Here is a 12,844-nt window from a genome sequence, read left to right on the forward strand (position 1 = left end):
TCAATGGTGGCCAATCGTCCGCTAGCAGGGGCTGTCAATCAGCCCAATCGGATCGGGATGATTTCCCGATTTTAGGTGGCGGACAGGTTAATGAGCAGCTGTCTTACGATCACTGCTTCTTAAAGTACGTTTCAGGCGAGCCTCCGAAGCAGCATCCGCTGCTTAATAAATGGAGCCCATAATCTTTTAAGAAGGCTTAAATTTGGTCCCATACTAGGACCAGTGTATGGACAATTCAAGGGATACTTTATACGATGCTCTTTAAAAATTCACTGATATCATCTATTCATGTTGTTGCTTACACAGCCTTGCACACACCAATGGATTTCTGGATGAAGAGGGAGAGCAAGAACATTCAGGCTTATGTTAGTAAGTCCTGTGGGGAAGCTAGGCTAGAAGCAAAGTATTAGGTGAGTTCTACCAAGCTTTAGTGCTTCTAAACATATAACAAATAAAGAAAACATAAAAGTTAGGCAATGATTTGCTCACATACAAAATAAATATCTTTTACAAAATATATAATCATTTTGACTGCACTTTTTTCAAGGGTTAATGCATTGTAACATATAATTAACAAAATAGCATTAGTAGCCATCATAACTCCACAGAAAAATAATGATCATGTAAATTTTATTTAATGGTAATGTAGTATTTGAGAATAATACTAGGAGATGATACCCAAATGTTAAAACACTTGAAAGTGACGCAACTTAGCTGTAAAAAGCTGACTAGAAAATATCACCTGAACATCTCTGTGTAAAAGAGAAAGATTTTTTTACCTCAAAATGTCATAAGTATTCACACCTCATTGTAAAGGACTTTAAGCAGCAAATCAGTATGCCTGTCCCAGGACTTGCAAGGGAGCGTGCCTCATGCACACTCTAGTTATTTCCCTATTTAGTTTAAGGAAGTTTACTATGAAATCTCATGAGATCACAGTTAAAAAGTTCATGACCTCAGCACTGCTGATGCTGATTGGCTGCTGTTTATTTCTTCTTCTTTCTTTTTTTTTACCTGCAGCTGGGCAGTAACTGAAAGATAACTTTTTACAGAGCTCTTACTCTGGTGAGGTGAAGAAAATGTGAAGTAAAATATCTTCCTTTTTTACATAGAGATGTTCAGGTGATTATTTTCTTGTCAGCTTTTTACAGTTATACTGCATCACTTTTAAGTGATTAAGCATATGAGTATTATGTCCCTTTAAACTTAAAAAGACTATGATTAAATGTAAACATGGCATTTCATGAGTCTGAACAACATGTTGTAGTTTTTCATGTTAATAAGAAATGTGGCCTATTATACATGAATATACAAGTAGAAAACATTTTTGTTTATAATATGTCTATAACAATGCATTCCACCATATTGAGGTAAAACACATACGGCTAGATTTGGAGTTTTGTCGGTAACGACCCGAAAAACTAACGCCGGCTTTTTTCTGGCCGCACCATAAAAATAACTCTGGTATTGAGAGTCCACAGAATGGCTGCGTTAGGCTCCAAAAAAGGAGCGTAGAGCATTTTTAACGCAGCTTCAACTCTCGATACCAGAGTTGCTTACGGACGCGGCCAGCCTCAAAAACGTGCTCGTGCACGATTCCCCCATAGGAAACAATGGGGCTGTTTGAGCTGAAAAAAAACCTAACACCTGCAAAAAAGCCGCGTTCAGCTCCTAACGCAGCCCCATTGTTTGCTATGCGGTAACCCTTCCTACGTCTGCACTTAACACTCTAACATGTACCCCGAGTCTAAACACCCCTAACCTTACACTTATTAACCCCTAATCTGCCGCCCCCGCTATCGCTGACCCCTGCATATTATTATTAACCCCTAATCTTCCGCTCCGTAAACCGCCGCTACTTACATTATCCCTATGTACCCCTAATCTGGTTCCCTAACATCGCCGACCCCTATATTATATTTATTAACCCCTAATCTGCCCCCCACAACGTCGCCTCCACCTGCCTACACTTATTAACCCCTAATCTGCCGAGCGGACCTGAGCGCTACTATAATAAAGTTATTAACCCCTAATCCGCCTCACTAACCCTATAATAAATAGTATTAACCCCTAATCTGCCCTCCCTAACATCGCCGACACCTAACTTCAATTATTAACCCCTAATCTGCCGACCGGAGCTCACCGCTATTCTAATAAATGTATTAACCCCTAAAGCTAAGTCTAACCCTAACACTAACACCCCCCTAAATTAAATATAATTTTAATCTAACAAAATTAATTATCTCTTATTAAAAAAATTATTCCTATTTAAAGCTAAATACTTACCTGTAAAATAAATCCTAATATAGCTACAATATAAATTATAATTATATTATAGCTATTTTAGGATTAATATTTATTTTACAGGTAACTTTGTATTTATTTTAACCAGGTACAATAGCTATTAAATAGTTAAGAACTATTTAATAGCTAAAATAGTTAAAATAATTACAAATTTACCTGTAAAAGAAATCCTAACCTAAGTTACAATTAAAACTAACACTACACTATCAATAAATTAATTAAATACAATTCCTACAAATAAATACAATTAAATAAACTTGCTAAAGTACAAAAAATAAAAAAGAACTAAGTTACAAAAAATAAAAAAATATTTACAAACATTAGAAAAATATTACAACAATTTTAAACTAATTACACCTACTCTAAGCCCCCTAATAAAATAACAAAGCCCCCCAAAATAACAAAATGCCCTACCCTATTCTAAATAACTAAAGTTCAAAGCTCTTTTACCTTACCAGCCCTGAACAGGGCCCTTTGCGGGGCATGCCCCAAGAAGTTCAGCTCTTTTGCCTGTAAAAAAAACCATACAATACCCCCCCAACATTACAACCCACCACCCACATACCCCTAATCTAACCCAAACCCAACTTAAATAAACCTAACACTAAGCCCCTGAAGATCTTCCTACCTTGTCTTCACCATACCAGGTTCACCGATCCGTCCTGAAGAGCTCCTCCGATGTCCTAATCCAAGCCCAAGCGGGGGGCTGAAGAGGTCCATGATCTGGCTGAAGTCTTCATCCAAGCGGGAGCTGAAGAGGTCCATGATCCGGATGAAGTCTTCTATCAACGGCATCTTCAATCTTCTTTCTTCCGGATCCATCTTGCAGACCTCCGACGCGGAACATCCTGCTGGCCCGACGGACTAACGACGAATGACGGTTCCTTTAAGGGATGTCATCCAAGATGGCGTCCCTCGAATTCCGATTGGCTGATAGGATTCTATCAGCCAATCGGAATTAAGGTAGGAATATTCTGATTGGCTGATGGAATCAGCCAATCAGATTCAAGTTCAATCCGATTGGCTGATTCAATCAGCCAATCAGATTGAGCTCGCAATCTATTGGCTGTTCCGATCGCGGATGAAAAGTGAGCGTTAGACCCTATTTTGAGTGACTCCAAATACCGGCGGTAGCCTAAAACCAGCGTTAGGAGCCTCTAACGCTGGTTTTCACGGCTAACGCCAAACTCCAAATCTAGGTCATAGAAAAATATATGAAAATAGATGGATCATAGAGGAAATGAATATATTCTAAAAATGTCAAATATAAATGTAAAGAACAAACATCAAGAAGCAAAAGATACTTGGTTTGTTAAAAAAAAAGTTATCATAATTATTGTTTTTATATACCTTTTTTTATAAGTATAGATCTTATTTGAAATGTTTAAATTGTAGTTTCTAAGGAACTTGATGCCCCGTGTTTCCGCTACTCCATAACCTCTTCACCTGCTCTGAGGCGGAGGACAGAAATCAACCCGAACAAATACGATTGGGTTGATTGACACTCCCTGCTATCGTATCATGTCCGATTGCACATTAATTAATTTACCCCACTGTCTTTATCAAAAGGCACAAGATTGTAGTTAAACTTAAAGGTGTATATTCTAATATTTTGCCAAAGCTTTTCTTATCATATTTGCTTTGGTATTCTTTGTTGAAGATATATATATATAGGTAGGTTCCTGGACCATTACATGGCAGCAAATGGATAACATTTTTGCAAAACTGCTGCCATATAGTGATCCAGACATGTGCACACTCCTAACCTTATGTTCCTGCTTTTCAATAACACAGACCAAGAGAACAAAGAAAATTATAAGAGAAGTAAATGAGAAAGGTGTTTAAAATCTTATGCTCTATTTGAATCATGAAAGAAACATTTTGTGTTTTGTGTCTTTTTGATATTTTAATCCATTTCAATGGAGTAGAATTAAACACTAACTGGAATGATGGCAACACGTATTTCAGATATCAAAATGTATCCTACATTGTTCCAGGGGTCTGGAATAGAAAATATGATAGTGCCATATTCGTTCCACGGACAATGTTCTTTAAAAAAAAATTGTGATAGATTTTAATGGTTAAAAGAATAAAAAATATTTATTTAGTACGACAAAGCTTTATAATATGATAATATAGCCCCCATACTTTTTTTTTTTTAATAAACAATGTCAGGATTTTCTGTTGAGTGATTATTTTGTTTGCCCATAATCTCTCAAACGGGTGTCTTGTTTTACAAGAGTTACGTTTTCTGACCATTAAGGTGATATATACTGTTTACATGTTAAAATACCAACTGACTGAAATAAAACTGGCATATACTTTTTTTTCTGAGTAAATACACATTTAGGGGTACCCTTAGTATGTATGAGAATAGAAGAGTATATAACTGTGTTTAATACGGAGCCCTGCCAGTGTCGTGATGAAACAACTTTTAATAAATAGTTATATTGTTGTAATACATCATGAATACATTTTAAAACATTGTGAGCACGACATATTAAACAGTCTCTACAATTTAACTATTTTACTTTTTTTACTGCAATACAGCTCACATTTCTAACATTTAACATGGCCACCAGCTTTCCTGACACATCTTGCAAACCAGGTTTCCAACTCATTGAAAACATTTCTCAGTTGTTGCTCAGGGATATCATAGATTGCTTCTGTGATCCTGACCCTAAACTAATCTGAAGAATGTGACTTTGATGAATAGACAACTGTTTTGTCATGAACCCATAAAAAATAGTCCAATGGGATCAGATCAGGCAAACAAGGAGGTCAAGCAATTGGTCCAGCCCTACCGATCCACTTGTCTGGAAAGACGTCATTCAAAAACCATTGCACATGCAAAGCATAATGGCACAGTCCGTCGTCTTGCTGAAATGAGTCATTTCATGTCAAAACTGCTGTCTACTCATCAAATCCACATTCTTTAGATGAGCTTAGGTCAGGATCACAGAAGCAATCGATTAAATCACTGAGCAGCAACTGAGGAATGTTTTCAATGACTTGGTTTGCACGATGTGCCACTAAAGATGGTGGTCATGTTGAATGTTAGAAATGTGAGCTATATTGCAGTAAAAAAATTGAAACACTTTTAAATGCATTTCACAGTGTGTTTGTATCATGTGTATATCCAAAGTTATTAATGTTTAAGGTTGCACAAGGACTTTATTATTTTTTTTAAGTAGTTTTTATTGAGGTGTTTAGACATATATTTGAAATATACACAAAGGCGTCAATATGCAGGACATGAATTTGTATAAACTTGCCAAATGTCAACTTGTCATACCAAGGAGTACAGATATTCTCAAAACACACCAAACCTATATCATTAGTACTACAAAATACACTGTCATCGCTCAAAAAGAGAGATATTCTGAAGACAAGTAGTAGTTCAAGTGCAATATTTTTACACACACAAGAGAATGAACCCACAATACAATGCCTCATTTTTCTGTTAATTATAAGATATAACCCCCACACAAATTGAAGCCACTTCTAGTCTCAATATGACAACAGTAGGAGATATAATAATAAAGATACACAGGCCACTTTTGGACCCTATAGATTACTCTGTCAAAAGTAGTATTGGTGCACAAAGTAGAGTGAATCTCAAAAAGAAAGATGAAAAGAAAGAGAAATGGAAAAAGAAAAGATATGCAGATCAGGGGCGTATTAACACATAGGCCAACAAGGCCGGTGCCTAGTTGATTGGTGGATGAATTTATCCAACAATCAGCAAGGACAACCTAGGTTGTTCACCAAAAATGGGCCGGCATCTAAACTTACATTCTTGCATTTCAAATAAAGATAACAAGAGAATAAAGAACATTTGATAATAGGAGTAAATTAGAAAGTTGCTTAAAATGTCATGCTCTATCTGAATCACAAAAGAAAAAAATTTGGGTTCAGTGTCCCTTTAAACTTTTTTACAGCACGACCACCACCGCTATCTAACTTTTAAATCAAGTGCTGCAGAGACACTGGCAGCTGCAATTTACATTCTCCCTGCTGCGGGAACTTAATCCTACAATCTCTGCACATAAAACAACGTGCAGAGCTTTTAGGGTTAAGTTCACTAAGCAGAGAGTATAAATTGCAGCTGCCAGTGTCACAGTACAGCATCTGATTTATTACTAGTTAATAGCGGAGTGGTAGCAAAGATGATTTGTGCAAAGCATTTTGTGGTATCAAGCTGTAAAATTAAAGTGTTTTTTCAGTAATTAATTTAACTTTTGATTCCCTATGAAACTTTTTATTTTGATTCCTTACTCTCCTTCCCTTATTTTCTTCAAAACAATTTGGCAGCCCTACTGTGCAGATCAGTTGGTGCAAAGTCTTTATTTTTGCTAGAAACTGTTGACTGCTAATGTTTATGGTCTTTTCAATGGATGTGAAAATGTATGGGAAAATATTGGTTTGCAAATGCCCTATGCTTTTAAAAAAAAAAAAATAGTTTAAAGCTAAGATTATCCTAAATCTTTATTTCAACTGTACAAGAGACCATTTTTTAAAAGTTAAATTGAAGTGTTGGAGGGAAAAGATCTTTATGGTTAGTCTGCTTTAAAAAATGTAAAAACCACACCTTTAATTTTGGTGCACCAACCCTGGCACTCAAGTGTAATTCATTAGTTTTTAGTGGCACTTAAGGTTGGTGAACCTAGGGTATTTGCATAAGAAAGAAGAAACCGCAACAAATACCTTGTACTTAAGGTGTATGGAAAATCACATTTGTATACATAGCTTAATATATATATATATATATATATATATATATATATATATATATATATATATATATATATATATACATATATATATATATATATATATATATGTATATATATAGTCCTGAAGAAAAAATGTGAACAGTCTTACTGTTGATAGATGAATTCCCAGGAAACTCCTTAAAAAACACGGATGCAGCTACTCTAAAAACGCTGCTTGTCTTGCAGCTGTAACACCAAACACTTCACTCCAAAAGGAAAGCGAAAAAGGAAATAGGGCTCCAGATAGTGCAATATTGTTTGTAATATGCAATATCTATTGATACAATAATTTTCCAGGTACTCACAATATATGGAAAATAAAAGTTCACATAAAGGTATCTAAAAATCCTGGTTAAAACAAGTCCACATGTAGCCAGCACATGCTCACAGGAAACAGACCATCGATGTACCCGGTCGCTGTGTGACATCAACACCCGACAACAACTGATTCTGTTCCAGCAAGGCTAGCACACACGGGCTCACAAAATCACTGCCTCAACGCGTTTCTCGCCCCCTGCTGGGCGCTTTCTCAAGAGGATGAATGACCTCAAACTAAACAATTGATATATATATATACCTAATCTAATAGCGCCATCTAGCTACCAAACATATTCTTACACCTTTAAAGAGGCGGATCTGTTATATTAATATAGTCATTTGAAACAAATACAATAGATGTGTCTCAACCATTAAAAACAATTAATAACATGCCTAAACCCCCTCTTATGCAAAAGCTGGTATTATTACCTATATTACAGCAGTTGATGTGATAGAATAACTTGCTTAAGGCAAAATCCCATTACATTAACCTAAAATCCCCTGGTAATAATCCTTATTAATCCCACGCATTCAAGGCCCTCCAAAACATCGGTCCCAAATACTTGAACCACTGCGTTACCTTCTACACCCCTACCAGACAACTTCTATCGGCCGACCAAGCCCTCGCTGTCATCCCCCGCATCAGGAAAACCACAGCGGGAGGCAGATCCTTCTCTCATCTGGCAGCCAAGACTTGGAACACCCTCCCGCTGCACCTCAGACAAGCTACCACCCTAACTAAGTTCAGAAAGGACCTCAAGACCTGGCTCTTCGACTAAACTGCAACCCTCAGCGCCTTGAGACCCTTACGGGTGAATAGCCGCGCTTTACAAGAACCCAATAGAATAGAATGGAATATTTAAAACCCATTAGCTCACCTAATTCATAAAACATAATATATTTATAATAAAATTCGTCTAGATTACGAGTTGTGCGTTAGGGTAAAAAAGCAGCGTTAACAGGTCCTACTGCTGGTATTACGAGTCTTGAAGGTTTAGGGTCATCGCACACTTCTTTGGCCTTACCGCAAAATGACTTACTTAAACTGCGTAAAGTCTTTTTTCTATGGGACTTCAATAGCGCCGGTATTACGAATCTGACCTGAGAGGCCAAAAAGTGAGTGGTACACCCAACCCTGTCAAGATCCCTAACGCATTTAAAAGTCAGTAGTTATGAGTTTTATGGTACAACACTGTAGCATAAAACTCATAACTAAAGTGCTAAAAAGTACACTAACACCCATAAACTACCTATTAACCCCTAAACTGAGGCCCTCCCGCATTGCAAATACTATAATAAAATTATTAACCCCTAATCTGCCACTCCGGACACCGCTGCCAACTACATTATATTTATAAACCCCTAATCTGCTGCCCCCAACATCGCCGACACCTACATTATATTTATTAACCCCTAATCTGCCATCCCCAATGTTTCCGCCACCTACCTACATTTATTAACCCCTAATTTGCCGCCCCCAACGTCGCCGCCACTATATTAAAGTTATTAACCCCTAAATCTAATTCTAACCCTAAACCCAACACCCACTAACTTAAATATAATTTAAATAAATCTAAATAAATATTCCTATCATTAAATAAAGTATTCCTATTTAAAACTAAATACTTACCTATAAAATAAACCCTAAGCTAGCTACAATGTAACTAATAGTTACATTGTAGCTAGCTTAGGGTTTATTTTTATTTTACAGGCAAGTTTGTATTTATTTTAACTAGGTAGAATAGTTACTAAATAGTTATTAACTATTTAATAACTACCTAGCTAAAATAAATACAAAAGTACCTGTAAAATAATACCTAACCTAAGTTACACTAACACCTAACACTACACTATAATTAAATAAATTAAATTAAATACAATTACCTAAATTAAATTAAATTAGCTAAAGTACAAAAAAACAACAACACTAAATTACAGAAAATAATAAACAAATAATAAATATTTAAACTAATTACACCTAATCTAATATCCCTATTAAAATAAAAAAGCCCCCCAAAATAAAAAACCCTAGCCTAAACTAAACTACCAATAGCCCTTAAAAGGGCCTTTTGCGGGGCATTGCCCCAAAGTAATCAGCTCTTTTACCTGGAAAAAAAAAATACAAACAACCCCCCCAACAGTAAAACCCACCACCCACACAACCAACCCCCCAAATAAAAACCTATCTAAAAAAACCTAAGCTCCCCATTGCCCTGAAAAGGGCATTTGGATGGGCATTGCCCTAACCTAAAAATAAAACCCACCCAATACACCCTTAAAAAAACCACTAACACTAACCCTCTTAAGATCGACTTACCTGGAGAAGTCTTCATTGAAGCCGGGCCAAAGTCCTCAACAAAGCCGGGAGAAGTCTTCATCCAAGCTGGGAAGAAGTGGTCCTCCAGATGGGCAGAAGTCTTCATCCAGACGGCATCTTCTATCTTCATCCATCCGGCGCGGAGCGGGTCCATCTTCAAGAAATCCGGTGTGGAGCATCCTCTTCCAACAAAGTCTTCTTACTAAATGACGGTTCCTTTAAGTGACGTCATCCAAGATGGCGTCCCTTAGATTCCGATTGTCTGATAGAATTCAGCCAATCGGAATTAAGGTAGAAAAATCAGCCAATAGGATTTTTACTACCTTAATTCCGATTGGCTGATAGAATTCTATCAGCCAATCGGAACTCAAGGGACACCATCTTGGATGACGTCATTTAAAGGAACCTTCATTCTTCAGTTGGACTTCGTTTGAAGAGGATGCTCTGCGTCGGATGTCTTGAAGATGGACCCGCTCCACGCCGGATGGATGAAGATATAAGATGTCGCCTGGATGAAGACTTCTGCCCGTCTGGAGGACCTCTTCTGGCCGGCTTCGATGAAGACTTCTGCCTGTCTGGAGGACCACTTTGCCCGGCTTCGTTGAGGACTTCGGCCCAGCTGGGTGAAGACTTCTCAAGGTAGGGTGATCTTCAAGGGGTTAGTGTTAGGTTTTATTAAGGGGGTATTGGGTGGGTTTTAGAGTAGGGTTGGGTGTGTGGGTGGTGGGTGGGTTTTAATGTTGGGGGGTATTGTATTTTTTTTACAGGTAATAGAGCTGATTACTTTGGGGCAATGCCCCGCAAAAGGCCCTTTTAAGGGCTATTTGTAATTTAGTATAGGGTAGGGCTTTTTATTATTTTGGGGGGCTTTATTATTTTATTAAGGGGATTAGATTAGGTGTAATTAGTTTAAAAAACTTGTAATTAGTTTATTATTTTCTGTAATTTAGTGGGGGGGGGGTTTTCGTACTTTAGATAATTTTTTTAAATTGTATTTAATTGTAGTTAGTTTAGGTAATTAATTTAATTATAGTGTAGTGTTAGGTGTAATTGTAACTTAGGTTAGGATTTATTTTACAGGTAAATTTGAATTTCTTTTAACTAGGTAGCTATTAAATAGGTAATAACTATTTAATAACTATTGTACCTAGTTAAAATAAATACAAAGTTGCCTGTAAAATAAAAATAAACCCTAAGCTAGCTACAATGTAACTATTAGTTATATTGTAGCTAGCTTAGGGTTTATTTTATAGGTATGTATTTAGTTTTAAATAGGAATAATTTAGTGAATGATAGGAATTTTATTTAGATTTATTTAAATTATATTTAAGTTAGGAGGTGTTAGGATTAGACTTAGATTTAGGGGTTAATACATTTAATATAGTTGCGGCGACGTTGGGGGCGGCAGATTAGGGGTTCATAAATGTAGGTAGGTGTCAGCGATGTTAGGGACGGCAAATTAGGGGTTAATAAAATCGAACTAGTGTTTGCGATGCGGGAGGGCAGCAGTTTAGGGGTTAATATATTTTTTATAGTGGCGGCGATGTCTGGTTCGGCAGATTAGGGATTAAAATATTTTTTTGTGTGTTTGCGATGTGGGGGGGCTCGGTTTAGGGGTTAATAGGTAGTTTATGGGTGTTAGTTTACTTTTTAGCACTTAAGTTAAGAGTTTTATGTTACGGCATTAGCCCATAAAACTGTTAACTACTGTTTCTTAAATGCGGTATCAGTGTTGACAGGAGAGGCTGTACCACTCACTTTTGCTTAGACTCGTAATAGCGGCGTTATGCAAGTCCCATAGAAAATATAGGATACGCAATTGACGTAATTGGATTTGCAGTATTTTCGCGTCCGACCAAAAAAGTGAGCGGTGAGCCTGTCATTTCAAGACTCGTAATACCAGTGTTAGGAAAAAAGCAGCGCTAGGACCTCTTAACACTGCTTTTTAACCCTAACGTACAACTCGTAATCTAGCCGATAGTTAATTAATTAATGAAACCTATTTAATCTAAAAAAATTAAATGTTATATACAATACTAAAGTTCACTAAAAATTAAAAACTTCAAATTACAAATGCTGCCACATCTAAATCTACATTTAGACCCTTAGGCGTAAGAGTCCCTAACTTATATATACAAAAGGTCTCTCTACGCCTAAGGTCCAAAAGTCTATCACCACCTCTGGGATTCGGTTTTACCATTTCAATACCCTTCACAGTCAGGCACTTGCGGTCACATAAGCAAAAGAGGAATATCAAAGATCCCTATAGGAGGCGCTCAGGTGGTAAGATGGAAATATGGATGCCCATAAAACATCAAATTGTAATACTCATCAAATATATATACAGTATACTAAAAATAAAAAATAAATAAAAAATAAATCGGACTGGAATATTTACATATACAAAATATATCTTTCAAACAAACCAGACAGCCGGTATAGGTGTATATAGGGAGACCAATCCCAAAAACAGTCCTTTTGTAATGGTGTAGTTATTAGATGTAGTTATTGGATGATATCATCCAATAACTACATCTAATATCTTGTGGTCACATGCATGTCTCTGAGAGTAGTGAATGGGTACACTATGTTTTAAAATTGTTTTTTTTATATATATTTTAAACATTTTTTTCCACAGCTGCACTCTAATAAATAGACAACAAAAGTATTCTTACAAGTGATAAATTGTTTCGCTGGAAACTCTTGTCCTGTTGCTGATCTAAAGATTGATCTCTCCTTATCAATACATTTGCACATTGGGCATCTTGCTTTGTGACATCTATATGTACCCTTTAGACTTAAAAAAATGTCATTGATATCAACATTCGACTTGATAGATTTGATTTCCTTCAACTTACTAGGGGCAAGAAGATTCTTCAAATTACTATTTTTCCTATATACAACATTCGGTTAAGATCCTCTTTTAACAGAGGATCCTCTTTCAGGATTGGCCAATATTTGTGCAGTATTTTCTTAACACTAGTAATACCTTCATCATATGTAGTAATACATTTACCAGTCTGCCCTTCCTGTCTACATGATTTATCTTTTTGTTTGTTTAATAAAACTGCCCTATCTATCTGACTCACTTCATCCATAATATATGTAAGGTGTTTCCCATTATGAGATT

Source organism: Bombina bombina, chromosome 10 (assembly GCF_027579735.1).
Source record: "Bombina bombina isolate aBomBom1 chromosome 10, aBomBom1.pri, whole genome shotgun sequence".
Lineage (NCBI taxonomy): Eukaryota > Metazoa > Chordata > Amphibia > Anura > Bombinatoridae > Bombina > Bombina bombina.